Here is a 15,552-nt window from a genome sequence, read left to right as displayed (position 1 = left end):
GGATTAAATCTCATTGTAAAATGAAAACTATAAATATTGGATGGAAATACAGAATGTGTCTTGAGCATGTGGGGGATGGGCAACTTTCTCTGAAGCAAGACCTGAAACCCAGAAGTGGTTGGCTGGTAGACTTTTATACATGAATGTTTCGCATTTCTGAGTGGCAAAGAGTATCATGAACATACCAATTTGGAGAAACTGAAAGAAAAAAAAAAAGCTGATGTAGCCAATAAAGAGAAGGGTAGATATTGAGAAGGAAGAGCCAAAGGTATATTTATCCATAAAAGACTGAGCATCTAAAAATTACTAAGACCTAAGTAATAATTTAATAACTTACTTAAAAGTAAACAAACCCAATAGTATGCTTGAACAAACAACATTCAACTAACTTTTGAACAGATTTCCATTACAATATGAATTAAGGCCTTAAAATGTGTAAGTTTAAACTTCAGAATATTTAGAAAAGTTTCAAATGATGCTGAGAGTCATAAATGAGTAAGTTACCAAGTAGACATATTCTACTGGGCGATAATAAGAGGCACTGATAATTTAGAAGTGCCAAGTTCTTCTGAATTCATCTGTAGATCTGACATCATCTCCATCACGTTAGTAATAAAATCCTTTTTGCATGTACGTATGTGTGAGCATGTGTGAAAGCCTTCACAGTTGTCAGGTGTCTTCCTCAGTTGCTTTACACATTTTGTTGACTAAGGCAGGATCTCTCCATGAACCCCGTACTAGCTAATTCGTCAGTCAGTCCAGCCAGCCAGTCTGCTTGTTTCTACATCCCAGCACTGGGATTACCAGTTGCCTGCCGTACAGGAAGGCATGTTCACGAACCCTGCAGATTCAAATTCTGCTTCTCTTGCTTATAGGGCACGTGCCTTGCCCACTGGACCATCTTCCCATTCCAAGTCTTTAATTTCTAGTGACTACTATCAACTTTAACAACAAGCTTTACATTCTATGCTAGAAAGAATATTTCGTAATAAAATAAGCACAAAAGAATAGTTGGAACATGTTTTTAAGAGGCAAATGGGAGGGTGATTTCAGTATATTTAACTACATTACACAGTTACAATAGACAAGACAATTTGGTTCTGTCATAAGAAGAGGCAAGCCAAAAAATTGAATGGAATAAAGTCAATAAATATGCTGAACTATGTAAGGGATTCAGCTACATGATAAATCACAGGCCAGGAGTAGAATATTATGAATAGTTTAGGTTTTGTAAAATATTAAATTGGATCTTTACTTCAATCCATATGTTGAAAATACTTCCAGATGGATCAAGTGATTAAAGATTTAGAATTAAAAAAACATAGAGAATGTTGCCTTTGTACTTAAAATGGCAAGAATGACTTTTTAATAAGACATAAAACAAGGCTGCAGAGGGGATTCACACAGCAGCTCATGGAAAATTAGGCATCATAGGAACATCCTAAGCAAAGAAAGCTGACCAACAGACTAGTCAAGAGAAAAATAAAACAGCAAACCGGGAGGATGGCCTTGCCACAAGTATACCTAAGCATGAGTTTTCCTGAAGAACAAACAGCTCCCAGAAATAAGGGGGGGAAAAGGAAAACGCCACTGGAAACCAAAAACCGGAGCCAAAGATTTAGCATATGATTCCAGGCAGAGTGAATAAAGTCATGAAATAAGCCGCAACAAAATAGCATTTGTCAAATGAAAACTAAACTATGAGTAAGAACTTTTCACATGTTGTGCAGAAAAAGAGGCCACATTTCTTGGGTGGTGCTACAATAGGCGGAAGCTAGGGGGAGGTACCACTGTCCACGGGCAGTGAGGGTCCACACTGGTTCACTTTGACAATAGAACTCAGAGATGGAAATTAACATTTGTGATCTGACCTAGCAACTCCATGTCTAAGCAACCATCCTATGGTTGTATGCATGCAAAATGTGAGAGCAGGCAGTCCCAGGAGTAATGAATTAACAATGTAGATATGATACCCTACCAATTTCAGAAAGACTGATTGATCTAAAATCAGTGGCAGAAACAATCACTTAGAGATTTGTGTTAAAATTAAGGATGAATGCAAATTTGTGTGTTGCTCTTTTTGTGTTAGTGACACCTGCATAAGTAGCTAATAAGAGTGAAACAATACTTATTTTAAAAATTATAGACACTTCTGACTTTTTTAAAAAAGATTTATTATGTATACCTTGTTCTGCCTGCATGCCAGAAGAGGGCACCAGATCTCATTACAGATGGTTGTGAGCCACCATGTGGTTGCTGGGAATTGAACTCAGGACCTCTGGAAGAACAGCCAATGCTTTTAACCGCTGAGCCATCTTTCCAGCCCAATACTTCTGACTTTAATTTGCTTTTATGCTCTTTACTTCTTTATTAAAGACATATCTGTCTTCATTAAGGGTCTGATTTTTTTTTTTTTGCCTGCATGTATGTATGTGCACCATGGGTATGCAGTGCCTGTGGAAGCCAGAAGAGGGTGTCAGATCCCATGGAACTGGAGATGCAGATGGTTGCTGAGAACCAAACCTGGCCCTCTGCAAGAGCAGCAAGGGCTATTAGTAGATGAGCCATCTCTTCATCTCTTATACTTTTTATAGCTTGGATTTTAGAAATGGACAAATTACCTTCCATACATAAAAAAAAAAATTATCAATAAAAGAAAATCTTGTTACCTTACAATCTTTACAAGAATCTTTTCTCTTGTATAGATACACTGATATCATTTTACAAATAAAGCAGCTATCATTTCTATTTAATCCAAGAAAATAAAGACCTCACCACTGTAATCAAGAAAAATCCCATAGAACACTTGATAAACCAACAGCTTAGACCATGTCAAATTATGCTTGTCTCATGAAGTATTGAATACATGGGAAATGAAATCATCATGAGTAGATCTATAATAGTCCAGAAAATCAAACATACTAAAGGATTCACTGGGTCCTGATGGATAAGCATCATAGAGATTGTGTTGTAATTACTAATCCAATAAATCCTTACTCTCTGACATTTGTGGAGCCACCAAAACAAACCATACAGAAATGTAGCTTTGAGGTACATAGCAAAACTTATTTTCTGAAGAAAGACAGAAAATTGAATGGAGCCTTGGGGGGAGAAGACTTCTGAAAGAATCAATGTGTTCTGCTGTGGGATGTTCTATATGTCCTGTGGGAGCCCTTCTTGGGTTCTTTGTGGCGTTACCCAGCAGGTCCGCATAGAGGATGATTAGGACCATGGGCCTGAGTGCAGGTGTCTGAGATGGTCTGCACTTGGCTGTGCTGGGGGATGGTCTGTATGTCAAGTTGTTCTGATTGATCAATAAATAAAACCTGATTGGCTGTGGCTAGGCAGGAAGGATAGGCGGGACTAACAGAGAGGAGAAATAAAAGGACAGGAAGGCAGAAGGACTGACGGCCAGCCGCCGCCATGACCAGCAGCATGTGAAGATGCCGGTGGGCCACCAGCCACGTGGCAAGGTATAGATTTATGGAAATGGATTAATTTAAGATAAAAGAACAGTTAGCAAGAAGCCTGCCACGGCCATACAGTTTGTAAGCAATGTAAGTCTCTGTGTTTGCTTGGTTGGGTCTGAGCGGCTGTGGGACTGGCGGGTGACAGAGATTTGTCCTGACTGTGGGCAAGGCAGGAAAACTCTAGCAACAGTGTTCATTTCCAAGCCCATTTTCACAGCTCATCTAATTTGAGTATGTAGCCTATTCTAGATTTTGTCAAATATTTACTAAATGTACAATGGGTTGTGGTGCATGATCTAATGGGTCATATGCAAATCTGATCAAATCATGGAGCAAAACAAAAATTCCTAAGCCAACCATATGTCAGATACCATATAGACTTCATATCCAGTGAAGAATCTGGGCCAAGGAAAATTGGAGCTATAAGAAAAATATGTTTTCTCTGTGGAGACGATGCTCAGCTCCTGCCAATCATGTGGCTGGAAAATTCAGATGGCTGTGGTTCTGGTATCTTGGGGCTTGTTCCTACCTTCTGGCAAAGATTGCTGCTCTCTATTACTTAAGGGTTCCCATGTGACCTGAGTGACAGCTCGTAGCTGGGTCAAAAGCTAAAATGATGTCATCAGCTGTCTCGGTTTCAACTGGTTCAGATGACTAGTGGGTTTTCCTGGTTTATCTAAGTCATTTTTTTTTTATAGATACCATGTTTACTCTATATATCACAGGCGCAGCATGCACATTCTACAAGGAGAACTCACTGGCTCTTCCGCTCAGGCACCAGTGGCAGAATCACAGGCATCTATGGCTCTTTCTCTCTGTTCTTGCTTCTCATTCCTAAACAGCCCCCAGTTTTGCAAGATGTTTGTGTGGTTGCTTCTGCTTATGTTTCTCCTCCATCTTTATCCTGCCATGGATAAAGCCAGGGTTTTGTCGAAGAACAAAACTGAGTGAATGAACGTATATTATGAAGGGGATTTATTAGATTGGTGTGTGTCACACAGGCTGGAGGCTGGGCCGTTCATCCATGGTTATCGGCCCACTAGAGAGCCAGAAAACTGACAGCTACTCAGGACACAAGGCTGGATGTCTCAGCAGTTAGTTGCAAGGTGTTGCTCAAGGCCTAACTAGGGGTTTCCTTGAGAGCCCCTGGCCTTCAGTCTATGTTGGAAGGCTGAAGAAGCTGGGTTCCAGTGTTGGTGAGGGATGGTGGCGGCATTAACGGAAACACTTACCGGCAGATGCACTCACCTGCAAGGGATACAGGCAAGCAGGAGAAAGCAGTCCTGCTTTTTGCTCAGACATATTTATATCTGGGCTTCTACCCCCATGAAGATGTTGCTTACTCTAGGGGGTTTTCCCTGTCCACTCATCCTTTCAGGAAGTAGTCTCCCAGAGGGAACCTGCTTATTTCATTCCAGATCCAATCACACATCTCTGAATCAACAAAATCAAAGTCCCTAAGGTATTCATAAAGACGTGCTAGCCTGGACCCAATGCTTTAGCTCTGTTCTCCACCATGGCAGGCTGCCCCTGCCTCTCACAAAATAGCCACCATAATAAACTTTCCTGCGTCTGTCATTATCTTCTACACCACGGGCTTGTACGCAGAGTTCTTTGTTTACGTTTTTGTTGTTTTTCCCAGCAAACTCCCTACAACTCCTATTTCACTAGTCAATTCATGTCTAATTGCCTTCTCCTCCCATGGACTGCCCATACCCAAGGGAAGAAAGGACCCCAGCAGCCACTCTTCCATCCTGTGAGCAGAATCCCCAGCCCTGACTCTTCATTTATAGAGTTTGCATTGGATCCACAGTGCCAAGGAAGATAAAGCACACACAGGGCCGTGACTGCCTATTTATCAGGAACCCCAGCTACAGTTTCAGGAGAGAAAACAAGCCCTGGATCTCTGGAAGTTTCCTCTTCTTGAGTCTGGATAAGCTGTACGTTTCCCCCAGTGCACACTGGGTCCTGATCCCTACAAAGGTTTTGCTTCACCTCACTCATGCTTTACCAGCTTGTTGGTACTACCTTCTTTGGTACCACAAAAGCCTCTGAAGGCTTAGCTCAGACATTGCACATTCCTGCTTCCAGAACTGAGTGGATCTCCTCTTCAGCTGTGGTTTACAGCAAGATGGACTTGCCTCCATCCCTGTTCTCATCATCTGGATTGTGGCAGTGTGACTGTGACCCTATCTTTCCTGTCAGGCTGGCAGCTGCCTTGAGGTCACAAGTTATGATTTATACTCCCTTATAATAACCACAGAATTTGTTCCCAGAATTTTTTTCCTTCTGTTACTTCTTGGGACAACCCTGCCCCCTTTTCTCCTACTCTGAGACAATTATTTCTCATTTGATTACAGTTTACATACAAGACCCTCAGGGAGGCCAACACATTTCTCTTTCCATAATATTCTCTTGTACATTTTGCTATAAATTTATTCTCCCATATATATACATATGTGTGTGTGTGTATGACCACATTCACTCCCCATTATTCTCTCTTATCCTGCTCTTCCTTCACAATGAATGACCCCTTTCTTCTTCCCAAGAAGTCCCCCTCCTGTGTGTGTATGTGTGTGTGTGCGCGCGCGCGCGCGCGCGCGCGCGTGAGCCCAGTCTTGTGAAGACAACCACAGCTGAAGTGAGTTCGTGACTTCACCAGCCATGACACATGCTGAAGACCGAATTTCCTATTTAGGAATAATCACTAAACGGTCGCGTATTCTCATCACATCAATCCATTATGAGTCTCTGCATTAACCTCTGTCTATGACAAACAGAATCTTTTCTCAGCAAGGCCAAGAGCAGCACTCTGTATAAACACAACCATTTAGAAGGCAGTTTGACACCAAGTCCATGGAACAAAAGAGCAGTGGTTAGCTCTTGCCTATGACCTCCTCAGCCAGAGGCTTTTGAATGGGCTTTTACAGTACCAGACATAATCTCCTTCCTACAAAAGGGGCCTCAAATCTAATTAGAAAGTGTTTGGTTACACCCATAACAGTTATGCCCCTAATGCATCTGTGGGCACATCTTACCTGGAATGTTACTATTATTATAGCACATAGGGTTCACAGCTGAGTAAGTTCATTGTTGACTGCTCTCCCCCAGAGCCTGCCTAATGCCTTCCAGCACTGTGAAGGCTAGTCAGCGGGGAGGAAGCTTCCAACTAAGTTCCAATTTGGTTCCTTTACATTTTGCAACCAAACCATGTGGCAGCTTCAGCAAATGTCTTACCATATAGCTCGGATGGACAACCAAGAGTAATGGCAGTAGCTTGTATTGTGTCGGGGAATTCTGAAGCCTCCCTGATTAACAGTCCGCAGGGAAGCATCCCTTATCACTCACTGAGATTTTCATAGTTTTCAGTTTATAACTGTATTTATCTTTATTTCCTTCCTAACATTTTGACAGGTCAAAGTTTCTTATTTGATATGTTTATAGTGTCTAGCTTACCTACAATAAAATTTGAAGATCAGGAGTATCTGTCTTGTTCATCTCTGGCTATTGGCAAGTACATGAGTAGCTGCTCACATGTTGATTTTTAGTATAATGTGTTTAGCATGCTCATGTATACAATAATCCTTTTATAATATGGCAAATAATACTTTATAGTTATATATATATGTGTGTGTGTGTGTGTGTGTGTGTGTGTGTGTGTGTGTGTGTGTGTGTTATCATTGCTTGTGTGTTTCCTAATGTGAACTGTTTGTTTTTTTTTCCTTAAGAGGATCTATTTCTTGGCTGGGAGGTGGTGGTGCATGCATTTAATCTCAGCCCTTGGGAGGCAGACATGGGCAGATATCTCTGAGTTTGAGGACCAGCCTGGTCTACAGAGCAAGTTCCAGGATAGCCAGGGATACACAGAGAAACCCTGTCTCAAAACACCAAAAAAAAAAAAAAAAAAAGAAATGAGAGAAGGAGAGAGAGAGAGAGAGAGAGAGAGAGAGAGAGAGAGAGAGGAGAGAGAGATGGAGCGAGCAAGCATCTATTCCCAATTTACTCTACTCCTGCATGTGAACATAGAAAAGAGCCAACCACAGACCGACTACTTTCCTACTTCTAACCCTTCCCAATTCTCCACCTTTTCCTTGGAGTCTCCTTGCATGTCTCGTGATGATATGATGAGAACCATCACCTACCAACCACTCCTCATATTTTCTCAGTATCAGCATCAGCACCTCTGTCCCGTTGGGTCTGGTTGTTGCTTCATTCTCAGGATACCCAAGTCCCATCTTATCTGGGAGGGAAGCTCCCCTTTCCCGACTCCCCTTTCACTGTCTCAGGGAGTAGCTGCTCACCATCATCACTGCTTCTTCCAAGCTTCCCTTCTATGTTTCTACAGACATTCCCCAGTTTATCACGTACAGATTCAAATCCCCTCCCAAATTCATCTCTTGTCCTGTCTTCCCTTCCATTTCATCAATAGCAATCCTCCTCTTCCAGTCTTTTCATTTCAGTGTTGGGACTCCCCTATGGTTAACTTTCTTCTTGTACTTGAATTCTAACAATCCTAATCTTGCTTTATAATTAACGCAGTTGTGTTACTTCTCAGATTCTGTAAGTCACACGTTCATTGCCAAGATTTCAGGTACACATACAAGCATAAAGGAGAGGGCAAAATGATCTCAAATCCTATTTTGTTACCATATTCATTATCAGCAATCTGGTGGTGATTATTTTGTGAGTTGTTAAAGATAAAAGATAGCTGGAACGATAGACAGAAATGAGATCATATATTACTATTTTTAAAGACAAAATGGCACCACACTGGAAGTATTGGAAAAAGAGTATGGTTGAAATTTGTATTCTGAAAACTTCAGCTCTCAATTTTAGTAATACTACTTATCTGGAGACAAACGTAACCTCACTAGGAAAAAATATGTCTTCAAACTTTGTGAATTTGAAGCTGGCACTAAATGGTGTACCCCTGTGGTAAATGGAAGAATTGAGACTTCATGATCTATGTCCTGTAGACACAATCATAATATATGGAGAATATATATACACACACACATACACATATTCTTTCTGAATGATCAATGGCATCAGCAAATATCTTTGAAGAGAGATTCTGTCTGAGCCATTGACCACCATCTGAGGAAAGCACAAATGAGGAAGACATTGCCCTTGGTTGTGAGGAGATTTTTTTTTTATCAGCACTCTTTAAAAACAGCCACTATAAGCCCATAAGCTTTACCCTGTGCTGCCCATCTTCTTTCCCAGAAAGGGCTCCTTTTGGTCCTCTGTGGGTTCTGTATAGAATCCGAAGTTCCTGGCCCTGCTTCCATCGCGCACTTTGAAATATGAGAAGGGAGGCAAACAGGAAAGAAGATCTGAGGAAGCTGGTTTAAAAGAGATGAAAGTTGTTTGTTGTTGTTTTTTTTTTTTTTTTGAAAACACATTTTTTTTGTAGGTTGATGGCAGTTGATTTCCAGAGTATGGTCACTGTTGGATCCCCAAATATTGCAGAATCTCATCTTGGGCCTGTCATGATTTTGGCAATAATCTGTAGCCTTCTTTCAGGGGATACAGCTCTTCCGATTGAGGCTTCTGTCTGAACTCAGCCATGTTTCCACAGTCAAAGTCAAAAGACCATTCATGTGAAAACATTGTGGAAGACTTGAAAGCCTCCCATACACCTTCAGAAGAGTCCAAAGTGAGCTCCTGGGAGATTTCCAGGCCAGAAGATGCTGTTGGGTCACAGATGAGTGAGCAGTGAAATTAATTTTCTCAGATGAGGGGTACGGACACTGAAACGAAGAGTGTTGTGACCATCAGAGTCCAGTAAACTCAATTGTAGCAAAGCAATCTTATTTGAGGATTACAATTTCTTTCAGAATGCTCTCCAATCACTTTGTATAATGCTTACAATTATACCTCAGAAACTATGGGATAGAAGCCTTAAAAGAAACACAACATTAGGGAGCATGTCAGTCTAGGTAAGAACAGGTGTCCATAAATGCACTCCAGGTAAGCAAATTCAACTGCATGTTGCTAAACTGGATGTGAGAAAACAAATCACTGGCTACTGCTAATTTTGTTTGGGAGTTAAGAGCAGAAAAGGCAATGGTTGATGTTCGTGAATCTACCTTGCTTCTTGATAATTTATCAAATTAAACTGGATGCAATGCACACACATCCCTGGTTCTGATGTGCGCATGACTCTATGGCCTGAGCACTTGTGACCCACTGCTTCATAGTAATTTGGATTTTAAAATTGTAGACCTGCTTGTAAAGCAGCACCTGCCAAAATAAACTGGCCATGGAACCTTTGTGTTCACTGATCTTCCATAGAAGACTGAATATCCAGGAGCTGATCCATTTATTATACCATACGTGGCATCTCCTGGGTGACAGCCACATTCATCAAAGCTCCAGTCCTTGCAAAGGGATGATGTTCAGGAAATATTTGAGCAGCTATCAGAGAATTCATTCTTGCCCCATGGCTCTTCTCAAACTTAATTAAAAAAAAATCTCCTTTCTATCAGTCTTCCAAAGAATACAAATTTCTTGTCTACAACTTCTTGGAGAAGCCAAAGCTAACATCAACTGTTATAATTTCTCCCTTTTTTTTTAAAGCTACAGATCCCTCAAAGGGGCTCTTTGTTTTACCATAATGCTTTGACTTCCTGTCAGAAGTAGCCTTCTAAGGAGTTTACCATCCAGACTCCATTTTCTAGGTTTATTTTGAGCCATGGGCTCCCAAAGTGTTGAATTCAGACTACAGTAATATATTTCTTTAGCTTTTGGAAAGCTGAGAAAGGGTAGCTGAAAGAAAGGTTCCCCCAATCATAATCCAGTGAATGGCAAATTCCAGATCAAAATGGCCTGTCTACAAAGGCAATTTTACAAAATAGAACAAAATTAAACACTTGGAGTTTTTTTTTTTTTTTTTTTTACTGTCACATCCGGTGACAGATTGCTAGAGTTTTCCTGCCTTGCCCACAGTCAGGACAAATCTCTGTCACCCGCCAGTCCCACAGCCGCTCAGACCCAACCAAGTAAACACAGAGACTTATATTGCTTACAAACTGTATGGCCATGGCAGGCTTCTTGCTAACTGTTCTTTTTATCTTAAATTAATCCATTTCCATAAATCTATACCTTGCCACGTGGCTGGTGGCTTCCCGGTGACTTCACATGCTGCTGGTCATGGCGGCGGCTGCAGCCAGTCCTTCTGCCTTCCTGTCCTTTTATTTCTCCTCTCTGTTAGTCCCGCCTATCCTTCCTGCCTAGCCACAGCCGATCAGGTTTTATTTATTGATCAATCAGAACAACTTGACATACAGACCATCCCCCAGCACAGCCAAGTGCAGACCATCTCAGACACCTGCACTCAGGCCCATGGTCCTAATCATCCTCTATGCGGACCTGCTGGGTAACGCCACAAAGAACCCAAGAAGGGCTCCCACAGGACATACAGAACATCCCACAGCACTTCCCCTTTTCTTTTTTTAAAAAGGAAGGTTTTAACTTTTACACATCTTTAAAGCCAGCTTGGTATATTTGGGAATTTGGGCGTAGCTTCTCTTACTACTTCCTGCTGGAGGGGGGCGCAGTATCTTATGGGGATACAAAGAAAATTTTAGGTTCATGGATTAGTCCGTGAGACTGTATCGTCTGAGCCAGTTGCCTTGAAACGATTCTGGATGTTGGATCATCTGGGCCATGGTGTCATTGGAGACCTTTCAGGGGGTCTTGGCTGGTCAAACCTGATGTATCTTAATCTGGAACAAATCCATAGCCTCTGGCTTTCTGTAGAGACAAAAACAGAGCCTCTTTTCCAAAGCAACATATCCTCACATCTAAATTTTGAAGTCAAGGTACCTTTAAAATATACATTTTGGCATAACTCAACAGCCTTTGCAATCAAATGTTTTTCTTCAGCTACAAATATCAAAGAGAACATAATCCAGATTCTCTGTGTGATAGCCATCTTTATGTGGCTTATTTTTTTATATTACTTTTACTTTCTCTTTAAAGACTTTATTTTTTTAAGCTTTCTATTTCTTTATATAACTGTCTATGTTCCTTTTCCTCTCTCTTCCAAGCCTATGTACATTTTTACACACATTGTAAAGCATTTAAAGTCTTGTTCCATCTGAATCTGTCTTATTGCGAACTTATTGCTTTAAACTGTAGCCTTCTAAGCCTGAAACGGCTCTGTGGCTGCTGGCTCCGCACCCTTCAATTTCCCAACTTGGCGGTGGTACGTTTTCCACCAGCTCTGGGAGCCATCAAGTCTCAGAAATAGTGGGTCTACACTTTTATCCAAGCAGCGTGTAGCCCAGAAACCTCTTTTTTTGTTTTGTACTAGCAAAGGCTAAATCCGCCACGCAGCTTAATGTTCCATTTGCAGAGGCCTCATTCCCGCCATACTGCAGGTCAAGCGCACACACGCCAGGAACCCGCCAGTAACTCAAACTGGCAGCTGCTGCTCATTTGAGAGAGACAATTAAGAAGTTGTTTTTAGTTCCATTTTAGAATCTTTTTTCTCAAGTTTTAGGTGGAAACTCTTGCCCCACGTTGGGCGCCATTTGTTGCTAGAGTTTTCCTGCCTTGCCCACAGTCAGGACAAATCTCTGTCACCCGCCAGTCCCACAGCCGCTCAGACCCAACCAAGTAAACACAGAGACTTATATTGCTTACAAACTATATGGCCGTGGCAGGCTTCTTGCTAACTGTTCTTTTATCTTAAATTAATCCATTTCCATAAATCTATACCTTGCCACGTGGCTGGTGGCCCACCGGCATCTTCACATGCTGCTGGTCATGGCGGCGGCTGGCCGTCAGTCCTTCTGCCTTCCTGTCCTTTTATTTCTCCTCTCTGTTAGTCCCGCCTATCCTTCCTGCCTAGCCACAGCCGATCAGGTTTTATTTATTGATCAATCAGAACAACTTGACATACAGACCATCCCCCAGCACAGCCAAGTGCAGACCATCTCAGACACCTGCACTCAGGCCCATGGTCCTAATCATCCTCTATGCGGACCTGCTGGGTAACGCCACAAAGAACCCAAGAAGGGCTCCCACAGGACATACAGAACATCCCACAGCACTCTAGTGTTCTTGAAATATTCTTATCTATAATTTGAGAGTTTGGGTAATAATTTAATTATTTTTTCCTCTACATCTACAACCATTCTGGAAGCAAGTTAAAAAAGAATAAAGAAGTGAACAGCAAAGCAACAGGCTTATATGAGGCTGAGCCTTCTGAGTCTGAATATTCAGCTTTGTCAAGTAGTTGTGTTTCATCAGTGAGCAGGTGTGAGCACAAGACAAAACAGAATAAATAGACTTGCCTTCCCTATTGATCTGAGGTTTTTCTAGGCTTAGGTTTGACTACCAAAGTTGATCTGCTGTCCTCCTTATTGGGTCCAAATGTACCCCATAAAAGAGATGGCTACGGCAGCTAGGGAGATTGCTTGTCAGGGAAGTGCTACCCTGCAAACAAAGGGACCTGAGTTTGAATTATCAGAATCACATCAACGCAGGACAAAACAGTACATATCTGTAAATCCAAAGCTTGGGCCAGGGATGAAGATAGGTGGATACTTGGAGGTCATTCATTGATTAGCTGTCCTTGCTGGGTGGATTAACTCGAAGTTCTGTGAGAGATCCTGTCTCAAAATATAATGTGGAGAGCAATGAAGGAGGATTTCTGATTTTGTCCTTTGAGCTGCTACACACTCACACACGCATGCGCACACATACACACAGACATACACACGTGCATCTGAATTCCACACTAATATACACCATGCACCCACAAATACATCTGCACACAGATGACAAATACATCCGTGGGTGCAATCCGAGTGGGGTTATACTCATGTCCTTAAATCATTAGCTAGTTTGCTATCGACAGCTTCCACCTCCTAGAATATTCCAATGCTACTTAAAAAATGAGAAGCATAGCTCGACTGCCGCTTTCAAAAGAAATGTTTTAATTGTGCACATTTGTTCAAAGAAAACTCCTGCCATTATTTTTGTGGTCCTGGGATTAATTAGGTCAAGACATTTTCTCTTGATTGTCTTCCTTTTCTGTATTTAATTAAGGTGGGAAAAGAAATAAAGCTAATTTTCCCTCCTTCACACGTTGAAGCCCTTACCACATTTGTAGGACAATTAAACGCGTTAAGAACACATGAGATGGGCACAGGGGCAGGAAGTAGGTGGAACTCTGGTGACTGATCTTGGGAGCTTCCATGACACTGAAGTTCTCTCTTCTCTCCCAGCCCTTCCCCATAAGCACTTCAAGTTATCCTCTTGGTGAGTCTGACCAGAAGGAAGCACAGGAGAACAGGAAACAGAGGCTTCCTTTCTCAGACCTCGTTTGCATAAAATGTAACCCAACTGGCTTGTCTTTGCTTTGCCAGGATGTTCTTCAGTGCTTATGCTGTGTCCTGGGGTCTGCCTCATTCGGTGCTCTGCTTCCTGAAGTTTTCCCCTCAACTTCCCCAGGCTTTCTCTAATCAAACTGGCATAATTCTTTCTGTGAAAGCTGGGTGGGTAACCTTGGGAAGTTGGACCGGCATCCAAAAGGAATTCATTACTGTGTTGGGGGTGACATTGGCTTTCATGAAAATGAATGCTCTGAAACAAACTATCGGCTTTGGAAAATAATTCATTACTTTTCCTTTTGGTGGGGAGGAGGATAAAATGTCTCACATAAAAAGACCTCTTGTGTGGGTCTCCCGCGTGACCTGTCTGTCATGAAAGCCTGAGGACCGGCCGCTGTTTGGGAGCCTGGAACATGGAAGCTTTCATGGTGACTTTCAGGAGAACAAGGTGAATCATGAAATACGCAAAATTATTCTCCTGTGGTTCTGTTTAAATCTGACTCTAATTGTTTCTGAGTGTGCACCTGGGAGATGCTGGATGCAGTGCAGAGATGGGCCTCCCAGGTTCTGTCCAGTTCAGTGGGTAATGGCGATGACACTTTGGATGTTCCTCTCTCAGTCCACCCCTCTCATGTTCTAGGCAGATACTGTCACAGTTTGTGCCCTCTCAAGGTGGCAGAATACTTACTGATGGCCCCAGGATTTGAAGGTTAGCAAAAATACCTTCAGTGATTTTTTTTCTTAACTTTGAAACACTGTAGTAAAGTTACTTTTATTAACGTCTAAGATTAATGTGTCTAGCCTACAAGGGAACTTACTGGGTAAAGGCACTTGCTGCCAGACCTGATGACCTGAGTGTGATCCCCAGAGGAAGAGAACAGACGCCTGCAAGTTGTCTTCTGACCTCCACATGCTTGCCATAGCACCTACATGCGAGCACACACACACACACACACACACACACACACACACACACACACTAAATACATGACATTTTTCTTCTCCCTCCCTCCTTCCATTCCTTTCTTCCTTCTCTCTTGTTATTGTATTTAAGTATTAGTGATGTGCATGTGGGCATGCTTACCAAGGTGTACAGGTGGAGGTCAGAGGACAACTTTGTGGAATCGTTTGTCTTCTTCCTCCTTCATGTGGTTCCAGGAATCAAACTCAGGTCACCAGGCTTGTGCTGCAAGTACCACTGAGCCATCTTGTCTGCCCCGGACTTTCTCTTCATGGGTACGTACACATTATAGAGAAGTTAGTCGAAAACATTTGTACTTCTCAATTACATTCCTCTGTCTTCCACCCTAGAGACAAACACTGTCACAAATTTGGTATGGGCCCTTTCAGTCTCTTCCCATATAGCTTCCTTGTCTATCTTTAATATGTACGATCTGAAACACACAATTCTACTCCTGTGTCTGGTTGTTAGGATTTCTTTTTCCATTCTTTCAGAAGGCTGGCATGCTCCAGAAAGTCCCATTCACTTCCCCTCCTCAGCTCTGCAACCTCTAGTTAAAGGGTGAGGTAATGGGTAAGACATGACAAAACTTAGTTTTGGCTGGGGACCTATAACAAAGGTGTCAAAGCTGGGCTTCCCAGAAAGCCTGTTTCTTGATATAAGGATGCAGGTTCAGATTCGATCTTGGGTTTGAGGCTCCGATTCTGAGTCTAAACAAAGATGCCTTGTTTGGCATTAGAGCTATTATCTTATAATCTCAAGAATGAAAAGATAC

This window comes from Peromyscus maniculatus, chromosome 21, assembly GCF_049852395.1.
Source record: "Peromyscus maniculatus bairdii isolate BWxNUB_F1_BW_parent chromosome 21, HU_Pman_BW_mat_3.1, whole genome shotgun sequence".
In the NCBI taxonomy this organism is placed as follows: domain Eukaryota; kingdom Metazoa; phylum Chordata; class Mammalia; order Rodentia; family Cricetidae; genus Peromyscus; species Peromyscus maniculatus.
Note: the sequence above shows the minus strand (reverse complement) of the source record.